This window comes from Tachypleus tridentatus, chromosome 10, assembly GCF_004210375.1.
Source record: "Tachypleus tridentatus isolate NWPU-2018 chromosome 10, ASM421037v1, whole genome shotgun sequence".
Lineage (NCBI taxonomy): Eukaryota > Metazoa > Arthropoda > Merostomata > Xiphosura > Limulidae > Tachypleus > Tachypleus tridentatus.
Window position 1 is genome coordinate 188,300,224 of NC_134834.1, and position 12,877 is coordinate 188,313,100.

General features: G+C 34.3%; 1 long non-coding RNA gene across 2 annotated transcripts; it reads left to right on the top strand.

Moving 5' to 3' along the window:
* Positions 1-29: 29 nt before the first annotated feature.
* LOC143227799 (uncharacterized) lies at positions 30-6,423 on the top strand. Of its 2 annotated transcripts, none has more exons than XR_013015050.1 (4): positions 30-226; positions 2,779-2,892; positions 3,160-3,437; positions 6,140-6,423. It is a non-coding gene; the product is annotated as an uncharacterized LOC143227799 (long non-coding RNA). The 2 variants fall into 2 exon arrangements; XR_013015051.1 differs by lacking the exon at positions 30-226 and adding an exon at positions 2,234-2,360.
* The last annotated feature ends 6,454 nt before the right edge of the window (positions 6,424-12,877 follow it).

Sequence of the window (12,877 nt, forward strand, 5' to 3'; positions counted from 1 at the left end):
CCATACGTATTTGAAGATATGTATAACGCGTTTGGATATCAGTTCTTAAAATACTCTCAATGTAAGTTGTTTAATAATGAACGCCAACAACTACACTGGTAAACACTGTTCTCTTGCGTTACGTATTGAAAGAAGGCTAAATTCGGCATCATCCAACATCATCATTTTGATACATTACAGAAAATGAATCACAAGAGAAAATAGTCTTTGTCCCGTAAATCAATGAGTAAGTAGCAGTCAAAATGTTACCAAATAATAAATTAATATTTAGTTTCCGTTAAAACTAGCTAACCCTAAAATACATTTTCTTTTCTGGTAAATTACCTAACCTCAAGAATTCAGTGTTTGATTGTTTTACTGAATTATTTATAACCATCAACTGAATTGAGTGCAAAGAGTATTAAAAATCGGGTTTTGATACCCAGGTGCGCATATAAAACTAATTTTTGCAAAATATCTTATCTTCGGAATGTGTTGTATTTTAATTAAACATTTCATTCTTTGTTGACGTGTCTTTATTTCCTTGTTTGTTTTTGAAATTCGCGCAAAGCTACACGTGGGGTGTCTGCGCTAACCGTCCATAATTTATCAGTTTGAGACTAGAGGGAAGGCAGCTAGTCATCACCACCTACCGCCAACTCTTGGGCTACTCTTTTACCAACGAATAGTGGGATTGATCGTCACATTATAACACCCCCACGGCTGAAAGGGCGAGCATATTTGGTGTGACGGGAATTCGAGCCCCCGACTCTCGGATTACGAGTCGAGTGCCTTGACCACCTAGCCATGCCGGGCCCGACATAACTTTTGGTTACTTGCTTCTTCTTTTTTAAATGTTAGAAGTCACTTATTAAACGGAATATCAACAAGTAAGCTGATAAGACCTTTCTTTTATCGTTGTGTTTTCAAACCACGATCTGGATTCGATAAAAAGAAATTCATTGTTGCAGCACTATTGTTTCATCTGGTGTAATAATTATGAAATAACTTAAAATAATGCAACCCCTGAACTTATTTACTTCCCTACTGAAACACCAGCAATGAAGGGAATATTGTTGTTTTCATGTTGTTGTTACGGTGATAACAATGATTCTATTGTGTTCTAAGAAACTGATCCGAGAATACCAAGTAAATATTTTCTTACAGTGCTAAAAAATACAAAAATTGAAATCATGACGTGCTCTACAAAACAACAGGTACTGTCCATAGCAAGTAAAGCGAAGTCTCAAACATCTGAGATTTGCCCTTATAAGGCAAAAATGTCACAAATATTTCACTTTTAGTCATGCATCATTTGAAACGTTTACTGAGACCACACGGACCGACTGATTAAATTAAAATATATATACTGAATCAAAAGAGACCTCTAAAACTGTCTTTATATATATCTTTCTTTTAAAAACACTTTAAAATAAAAAAAAATAAAGTTTCTTAGCGTGAATTTCACTCCTTTTTTTATATTGTATTTCCAGCCTCTGACACTCGTACAGTCAGAAACCTGCCCTGACTGTGTATTAAAGCTGCGTATTAGGCCCGGTATGGCCAAGCGTGTTAAGGCGTGCGACTCGTAATCTGAGGGTCGCGGGTTCGCATCCGTGTCGCGCAAAAGATGCTCGCACTTTCAGCCTTGGGGGCGTTATATGTGACAGTCAATCCCACTATTCGTTGGTAAAAGAGTAGCCCAAGAGTTGGCAGTGAGATGACTAGCTGCTTTCCCTCTAGTCTTACACTGCTGAATTAGGGACGGCTAGCACAGATAGCCCTCGAGTAGCTTTGTGCGAAATTCAAACACAAACACACACACACACAGTTTACGTGTGCATGAATGTAATATGTAATATATAAATGGTCCCCCCTACCTAGTGGTAAATATTTGTACTTTCATCAACTCGAACCACTGAGGGACTCACTTATTGGGAAATTTAAATAAAATATATTATACAAACTATGATATTTTTAAAGCAAAAATTGTTTTTCTTTGTCAAGTAAACCGACAAATAAAATTACAAACACAATACCAAAACAGTTGAAAGCTCAACACGTCTTCCACCTACAAAAATAACTGGATAAAAAGTGAATCTGTAACACTGAAAATTTCTGGTGCATGAGATTCAATAATAAAAAAAAAATTATGACGGTACAACACAGTTAAAGCGTGTATAGGCCAAGCATAGAATTATGAATAGAGAGAAAGTTCTGGTCACGTGACCGAGTGATGACATGGGGAAGTCGCCGCCATTATCGAAACAGGAATCGACGGCTGAATATCACTGACAACTTCTCAAACAATACCCGAGAACTGTGCTTATTTTAATTGCACAAATAAGCGTAAAAAAGCCTCAGGAATCTTCCACAAATAAGTATTCACATTTATGAACTTTTCTTTAAAATTAAAAGCTTTGACACTCGAGCAATTGCAGACTGTCGTCTGCTTTACGTCTATCAAGGGCTAAACTGTATTGTAATGTACTAATTTCTACTAGATCTACCAGGCTATACATAGTAGGCCTAATTTAGATATTGGACGTCAGAATTGAGTTTGATATGGTACTGATTTAGACTGAGGTATTAAATATACCAGTATTTGGTATGAATAAGCGATAAAGCAGCCAAATCATGAATGGCAATGGCCTCTGGTGAAAATTAGGCGCAGTGGTCCCAACGCTGTTTTTTATCTTGTCCGATTTTAAAATTTGAAAAGAAGATTTTAGACAGATGTAGCAGAGAGATGTCACTAGTGTATCCTCAGAATCAGTTACAGTACAATTTCATTTTCAGGTTCCCTTATGATGAAGCAGTTCGTCAACAATGGTTGAAGAATGTAAATCGTGAGAGATTCCAGGCGTCACAGGGTGTGCGGTGAACACTTTCTGACAAAAGATTATACCAGAGGTATAAAACTACTTGGACAATACTCTCAATACTTATTAATATTTGTGAAAAGAAAATTAATGTTTTCATTTTTGAAAACTACAATCAATGACTTTATAACGTGTAAAATACAAAATAATGACTGCTTATGTTCGTTACTGTTTATAGGACATGTATATTTAATTTTGGGTTTGTTTAAAAAATGAGATAACAACAAATTATCAGTGATCTTTGTGAAAACCTGCTGCAATCACAAAACTTACAAAAATAGTTTTCATTTATTTCCAGGAGTGCACCCAAGAGACATAAACGAAGATGACATTTTAAAGTATGAACTGAAACAGTGCCTACCATCTTTCCAGGTCACCCTTGACATGAGCAAGTTGTACAATCACAAGGTAGACCACCTCCAAGAAAACGAGCTCCTGATGCCAAGGAAACACGTCCAGTACCAGCCAAAAAGAAAGAAAAGACATCAGGTGTCGAGCAATCGTATTGTTCAATTGTCCCAGTGGAAGATCAGCTTGAAGCAGCTAAGGATAAGCTAAACAACGACTTGAGAGTATGTAAGTAATAAATGAAAAGGAAAATTGAATGTATTGCAAAATAGCTACAAATCCATAAAGAAAAGAATCTTCTCACCAAAGCGCAAGTTGATTTGATGTCACTAAACTTCAGTGATAAAACTCTGGATCTTATTGAGAATGAACTGAAGACATGTGAGACTGATCCCAAGGGAATGCTTTACTCAGTTCATCTCAAATAATTTGCAATCACAGAATTAACGCGCAATGAACGGAAGTAGCGTCCAGTCGCACATTTTGAAGCTTACGAGCCATAGGGCCTAAATTTACCACTGGGCTTATATTATAAAAGTCTACAGATGGGAGCTTTCAATGTGGAATTTGAACATTTTTATTTCCAGACTGCCTACAATGCTTTACAGTCATAAAAGTAGGAGAAATTTATGTGTATAAATATATATATATATAAAACTCACTGGCGAATACAGGCAATATGGCTCGTACTCGTTCGTAAATATAGAGACTAAATTTTTACGGAATCAGGTACGTTATGATGGTTACCGGACGTTATTCAGCAATAAGGCCGGATAATAATTACGTAAATTTACTTCATGCACGCAATTTGCTTCAAAATTGCTGTAATCGCAGACATGTTTAATCAGTTATATAGTTTTTTTCAGGAAATTCTCAACAACTTTGAAACTCATACGTGCTAGTGTGTTCGGTTGTATGTTGTTGACATTGTTCCCGTTTTAACGGCCATTTTGAAACCTCCATTACGTCACAATCTGTGATTGGTCAATATACCAGAGTGCTCTCTCTCTATTTATAGCTCTATGAGGCTAAGTTATCGCCAGCGGTGAAAGCGTAAACTAGCACGTCATGTAGTAACTTATGAGTTTCAGCTGATAAAAATTCTACGCCTAAAGTAGCTGACGTCGCTAAAAGTACAGCGATTACGAATTTCAAACTTTCTCTGTTTACGTGTTACTTATATACGATCGTATACACGAACACTGCAAAATTTGACTTTTAAAGGAAGTTTGTTGGTTTGTTTAGAATTAAACACAAAGCTACCCAATGGGCGTTCTGTGCTCTGCCCACAACGGGTATTGAAGTCCGGTTTTCAGCTGTGTGAAAGGGCGAGCATGTTTGGTGTGACGGTGATTCAAACTCGTGACCTTCAGATTAAGAGTGGAGCTCCCTAACCACCTGGCCATGCCGGGCCCGAATGTTATGAATACTATTCTCGTGAAAAGAATCTATCGATAGACGACTCTTGTAGTTTGCTAGCCTTTAAGAAGCTAATGTAAGTGTATGCAGCTGGTGTCGAGGATGTGATACATTACACTCGAGGCGGATTAATACACAATATACTTACTTTGTCAAAGTTTGGTATAATGTTGTTAAATATTGAAATAAAAGTGTAACAGCTGAGATTATTATTTTTATATCTTGGGTTGTGTCTCAGTTACTGTAAGCCTATTTAATTTTGTATACGATATATTTTAGTACAATTCAGTAAGTTGCAAAGAGGGAATAAGCACGTGATGTCTTCTAGCTTCACGTTTATTTAATTATTTTGTTTTTCTTCGTGACGTACTTTAAGTGATACTTATAGTTGGAGAGTTAGCTTTCCTTTAGTATACTCGATTTTCCAAACGTTGTCCATGTGTCTTAGGCTCGGCATGGCCAGGTGGATTAAGGCGTTTGACTCGTAATCTGAGGGTCGCGAGTTCGAATCCCTGTCGCACCAAACATGCTCGCCCTTTTAGCCGTGGGGGCGTTAGAATTGTGACGGTCAATCCCACTATTCGTTGATAAAAGTGTAGCCCAAGAGTTGGCGGTAAGTGATGATGACTAGCTGCCTTCGCTCTAGTCTTACATTGCTAAATTAGGGACAGCTAGAGCAGATAGCCCTCGTGTAACTTTGCGCGAAATTCAAAAACAAAAGTAAACCATGTGTCTTAAAGTCACGAGCGCCGCTGAAGGCTACTGAAGTGAATAAAAAAGTAATAAATAACACTATGTAACAAAATTATTTTTACCTTTTCTTGTTCCTGGAGAGAAAGTGTCATTTCACAATTGCTTATGCTAAAGTAAATGGGAAAATACCTATTTTTCTTTTCCAACTTTACTTTTGTGATCTGGGAGCGAATAACGAAAACATGATAGGAGACTACATTTGGGGGCTGATACGTGAAAGTGATTTACATTACAGTTGAAAATCTCGAAAAACTACTCACTCCTAAACATGTTTGTATAACTTTAGTATAAATACATGTAAATCTTGATTCATAGGTTGTTTTTTTCACACCTTATGTAAATGAAAATGTGTAAATTTGTCCGTTTTTACATGGAAAATAGGTTAATTTCTAAATTTCATTATCCATCATTATACATGGAAAATAGGTTAATTTCTAAATTTCATTATCCAGGTCACTAAAGCAAAGTTTGAAGGGAATAATGGGCATTTTCTGTACTTTTATAACACAAGCAATTAAGAAATAACACATACTATCCAGGAACACTATTTGTGTTACAGTGTTATACACTATAGGCTGCAACACAATATGACATATGAACTTCAAAAACAAAAAGTAACAGTTGTCATTACTTTTAATTTAGTTTCGTTTGCGCTTGAAATCAAACAAAAGCACGTGAAAAATATATATATTGAGTTAAGGAGCATACATCATATATCAAATTAATCTATCTTAATTTCGTTTTATTTTTGTTTTCAGGAGAACGAATGTTGGCCATCATCTGAAGTTTCGGTTTTTTTTTAATTTAACTTCAGATATTTAGCACAAGTTCCGTAGGAGGGCGTTATGGAGATAATTCTGGAACTTCGAACGTAACCTGATAAAATGAGATAATTATGGTTACAAATAGTTGTTTATTTTGTACATATTATTAATAAGATGGTGCCATTAATTATCAAAAAGTAACCATGGAAGTCTGTAAAACAAAGAGCAGACTACTTCAGTGGTGGTTCCTAAAATAGAATAAACATTGATTCCACAAACTGTTTTTATTTTTATGAATTATAGTAATATAAATAATAAAACAATAAAATAAAACATTTGGTTTCATCAATAGGGGATACGAACCCCTCCCCCTCAATCTAACTTTCACATTTGACTCATTTTATGTTCATTGATATTAAATAGGAAAAGACAAAAATATTCCAAGTTTAAAAATATTAATAATTCTGATTAATTTGAGACGAAATAATAAATCGTATCTGACTGGTTCCATCTAGTAGTATATTTAATCATTATTATTTTAGCAACGCATCGTTCCAGGCTATTATTTTCAGTTACTCATGTAAATGGCCCAGCATGGCCAGGTGGTTAAGGCATTCGACTCGTAATCTGAGAGTCGGGGGTTCGAATTCCCGTCACATAAAACATGCTCACCCTTTCAGCCGTGAGGGCGTTATAATGCTACGGTCAATCCAACTATTCGTTGGTAAAAGGGTAGCTTAAGAGTTGGCGATGGGTGGTATGACTAGCTGCCTTCCCTCTGGTATTAAACTGCTAAATTAGGGACAAATAGTGCAGATAGCCCTCGAGTAGCTTTGCGCGAAATTTAAAACAAATCAAAAATCAAGCCAATACTCGTGTAAATCGTGCATTCTGATGGCCACAACCGTGCACTAAGTTTTTCTGTCTACCATATTATTTTGTCACGTGTCACGGCATCTGCCCAATTAAAAAAACTATTTATTTTATTTTCTTTCTTACATATTAAGCATTTCCTACAAGAAAAATAATCCACGAATATTATTTCGAAATATAAACATATTTCGATGTTTGTTTTGAATTTCGCGCAAAGCTGCACGAGGGCTATTTGTGCTAGCCGTTCCTAATTTAACAGTGTAAGACTAGAGGGAAGGAAGCTAGTCATCATCACCCTCTACCAACTTTTGGACTATTCTTTTACCAACGAATAGTGAGATTGACCGACACATTATAACACCCACACGGCTAAAAGGACGAGCATGTTTGGTGTGACGGGGATTCGAACCCCGCGACCCTCGAATTATGAACTTAGTGCCTACATCAAAGTAAAAAGGTTATTGTACATTGTGTAACTGCACCCTAAAAATCCTACTTTTATATAACACGTGTACCAAGTATGGTAATCTACTTTTTAAAGAATATCTGTAAAGGTCCAGGTTTCGTAATAATTTAAAATATACATCTTCCAAAACGTTAGTTTCTAACAAAACCACGAATTAAACAGTTTCCAACTACTCCTGCTTTTCTATATATATATTTTATATGATTTTAGAGAGAAAATGCTTTTTCACATTGGATGTTTACAGCATGTTGTATTTGTATGAATGACAAAGGGGGCGCATAAATGATTTTTTTATAATATCTTTATTTGACTGATGAATGACAGAGGGGTCACATTAATGATTTTTTTATAATATTTTTATTTTACTAATGAGCATCTACATATACGAAAATAAGGACTAGAGTTCCCGTTCTGATGAGAGTTACGGAATTCTCCTGACCTTTTACAACCAATCATACAGATTTACGAAAATTAAATTATTCACTTAATTGGTCTAATTATCATACATTTTCATAAAACTAGCCAGTAAAAAAAGTATAGAAGAAGGTAAACGTTCAGTGGTTAAGTACATATGTATATGGAATAATATGACCCTGAGAGTATATCGAGATCTGACAGGGCTTACACAAGAAAAAAAGGTCCAGCGCCAGCCTTTTTTTTTTTTGGGGGGAGGGGGTCTGAGGTAGACTAGAAAAAAAGTTGGAGGGCTTTACTGTTAAGATGTGTGGAGAATATGCTGATTTGGGGGGGGGGGACGAAGGCAGATATTTAGGGTGGTTATAGCCTCACTTTCGTGCCATCTCTGTGAATAACATAATTAGAATCTATAAAAAAAGTGACAATACAAGATTTGCCCATATAAATGGATAGAGATGATAGCAAAAATCAGGCTTGTTCAGAGAGCAATAGTGTTGAGAAAATTCTGGTGGCCTTTAAAAAGTGTAGGTGTATATATGAAAAAAAATGTAAAAACATTAAACTGGGTGATTTTATACATGAAATGTATGATATAGTTTTACCCTTTCTTTGTTACTGGAGGCTCTACACCCAGACCCTTGTCCTCCACCCCAGCTCTGGAGGACCCTGATGAAAAGTAATAGATATTTATATCTACTAAAATAACAATCGCTAATTTATTTTGATTTGCAGCATCTATTAAGTTACAAAGAACAAAGCAGAAATAAGATGTCAAATGGAAGAGGTTTACAGTTTCAGGAGAAAGTATCATGTTCAGTTGGTTTACATAATTTAAGTTTCACATAATCCTTAAGTGTGGTTTAATAAATTAATAGGTTTTTACACATCCTTGTTTTGCAAAAAAATTTGTTGATTCCATCACTAATTTGTGTGCCTGCAAACACACACACACACACACACACATACATACATACACAAAAACGTATGTTACTTAGTACCATCCCCAGTGTCGTTATTTGTGGCTCGAAACTATAGGCACAAGAATTTTATGCATTTCAGTATGACATTGGTCATAATTTTCTATTCTGATTTTTCAAAAAATCAACTGGGGATCTGAGGCATGAGCCCCGTATTCTAGTGGCTAGTGATGCCACTGATCATCCCTAAATAAAATGAACTCTGCATCTTCTTTCCTGAAACTGTAAACTCAAATTTATTTATTTGGCTTGACATGTCTTGTACACAACAATGAAAAAAACCATTTCAACAACTTGATATAAATATAAAATTTAAATATATAATAATTAGAAAGAAAAAACTGGAAAACACATTACTATCGCATGAGTATATTCAACTGCTGAATAACCATTTACATTTGTTTTTTCTTTTAAACTAAGTAATGCATGAAACTCTACATTTCAAGTATATCAATAGATTAAACACGTATAAATATTTTGCTGGAATCATCCACAAGCAAGGTTACCTCGCCTCACAAAACATGAATTTACCCTCATAGAATGGTTTCAACTAAGCTTTGGTTTATCGTCTATCTGGAAATCAAATTTCACTAAATATGAATCATCATAATTTTTTTTAACACATCAGTACTTTTACTGTGTTAAATTTGTTCTTTGCTCAAACCTGAACCATAAAAAATTATATTTGTTAAAAAAAATAAAAACAACACAGTTTAGTAAAAGATTCTAGGTTTTTAACTTAATAAATCATTTTGTATACAAAATGTGCAGATTTGACTTTCAGTCGATATAAGATCAAAGGTAACTGAGAAATCTGTGGTTTTATGTATCACAAAATTTCTTTAGATTCTAATTAGAAAACCAGACATTACACTTGTTATTTCTATTAAACTTAAATTGTAATTTTATAAGAAGTCAATAGAAGTGATGTGGCCTCAAGAACCCACACTTGTAACTCAAACACTTTTATTTTTTCTCTGTCATAAAAATTCTCAACAACCACAAGAGTCACACCTGATTCCACACCTTTTTTGCTACAAGTTATTAGGAAAAGAAAAATTTGCATTAAAATAAAGGGCACACAGGGGCTTGTAGGACTTAACTGCATATACAGTTCTTTTTGAACAAAAAATGTTAATATGTAATAATCCAATGTTTAGTTTTAGACCACAAATATGTTCTTAAGACCAAATGAATAGGAATAAAAGTCAGTCTGCTTTTTAAGTATTTTCACCTCATGCACATAAATAAAAAAAGGGGTTGAAACTTGCTTTATGAAGTTTGAAAACTTCCCTGGGGGTGGGAACGTGCTTTATGAAGTTTGAAAACTTCCCTGGGGGTGGGAACGTGCTTTATGAAGTATGAAAAATTCCCCCTTTTTTGCTGCTGTTAGCAAACCTCTGCCCTTTTAATGTTCTCTGCACATTTCTGGATAATGTAAGAAAACATGGAATTCCTTGGAGTTTCTGTGCTGTTATCATTACTGTGTATCACATCCCATAATAACTAACAACAGCTTAATTGTTCAAGAAATATTTATAACATGATAATGTTTCCCAGCTATAAATCATTCAGTGAAATTAGAGGTATTTAAATTTGGCTATACACTGTGATGCTTCTGTTGTGTTAACAGATGTATGTTAGATTAAGTTATAATTACACCATTTAAACTGCTTTTATCATTGTTTGCATGCTGGGAAAAACCACAACACACAACTTAATATTTACAGAAACACTATCAAGCAAATACACTGTGTAAAATCACACTACACACATTCACCTTAATAGAACTGCTAATGAATATATTGCATAAGTTCACAGTACACAAATTCACCCCACATGGAACTGCTAATGAATACAGTGCTAAAAATCACACAATTCACCTATAAAGAACTGCTAATGAATACACTGTATAAGTTCACACTACAAACACTGATAAAACACATATACAAAAACTCCACTAAATAAAAGACACTCCTTTGGCCATTAAGACAGATTTACAAAAATTCTCTACATCTAATTAGAAAAAGCACACATCAATGTAGTGTATGTTTTGAATACTTCTAAAGAGTTTCAAGCCCAGTGATAAGATTTAAAATGGATTAAAAACATATCACAAGCTACAACAACAATGTGAAGGGGTAAACTTAAGCACCATAATTGTAACATCTCATACACACTGATCTGAATACTACTAAACATTCAGCATAAATATATATCATAAAAAGCTGAATATCACATGTTATTTATACTATGAAATTCTGATGAACAACGAGATACTTGATTACTATGGTCTGTATTCTTAAATAAAAACACTCAAAAAAACATTACCAATGATGGATTACAACTGCAAACAGTAATGAAGTAACTCACAATAAGACGCTGAAATCAGAAGACATGTCACAGCAATTCTAAAGTCATTGACTCGAAAAGTTACAACTAGGCTTTTTAGCTTCAATTGCATAAATAAATAATAGTACTGACTAAAAAAACTGGTTATAACATGCATACACCAAATAATTAACTAATTCTAATACAATCACAGTTTCCTTTGAACACGCTTTACTGAGATAAATATAAGTAAACTTTATAAAGATATATCTATACACACATACACAGTGCATAGAGAAAGTATAACTTTCCCAAGCAGTGAAGTGTATGCTTTATCATCATATGACAACTGCTAACACTAAGTCTTAACCATAGGATTCCTTTTAGAAATGTTTCTGCCATGCTTAAATGGACACTATGTGAAAGAAAAACCTTTTTATATATACAGATATCTAATGTTTATGAAAGTAAACTGCAGAGAAAACAAAGTTTAGAGTATGTGACACCCACATTAAAACTGTCGTTAACTTTAAGCCATATATAGCCAAAATTCTGTAAGCATTACAAATTAGAACCTAATTCTTACTTGCATATTTAAACACAAGCCTTCAAAGGCAGGAGTACCTATTCTTTTACACACTTCTTCAACTGACAAACACCTATTTTTGGTTATTTTTACACACACTATATATAAATTTTATAATGTTAATTAGTATATAAAATAAGAAGCATAAATACTACCAGGTGCTAGTCTTAACATTCTTTATACATAAATACTACCAGGTGCTAGTCTTAACATTCTTTATACATAAATACTACCAGGTGCTAGTCTTAACATTCTTTATACATAAATACCGCCAGGTACCAGTCTCTCGACTTTTTAACGTTCTTTATACATAAATACTACCAGGTGCCAGTCTCTCGACTTTTTAACGTTCTTTATACATAAATACTACCAGGTGCCAGTCTCTCGACTTTTTAACGTTCTTTATACATAAATACCACCAGGTGCTAGTCTTAACGTTCTTTATACATAAATACCACCAGGTGCTAGTCTTAATGTTCTTTATACATAAATACTACCAGGTGTCAGTCTCTCGACTTTTTAACGTTCTTTATACATAAATACCACCAGGTGCTAGTCTTAACGTTCTTTATACATAAATACCACCAGGTGCTAGTCTTAATGTTCTTTATACATAAATACCACCAGGTGCCAGTCTCAACTTTTTAACGTTCTTTATACAAAAAATTGAAGGAATGTACAAATTAAAACAACCTGCTTACTGGTCTGCTGTTCATCAATTTATTTAGATTTCCATGAAACAGAAGAGAAAGATAAAAATAATATTCAAGTGGATAATATTTCTCAAATGCAATAATTATAACTAAGCCTAAAATGTTCCAGTGGTTAACCTAGATATGATGCACAACTTACTACGGTATATATATGTACGTTGTAATGGAAAATGTTGTTGGGTAAATTTTCAATAAGCTACTTCATCACTTTAGTTAGTTAGCATACCAATTTCAAAAAGTAACTAACAGAATTTGTAATTTACACATGTCTAAGCAAAGCTTATTTATCTGTTTGGCATCACAAGTTGTTGTGAGAGACTGACTGAGCCAACTCTGATGAAATTTGGAAAAAAGAAGCAAAAAAAGCCC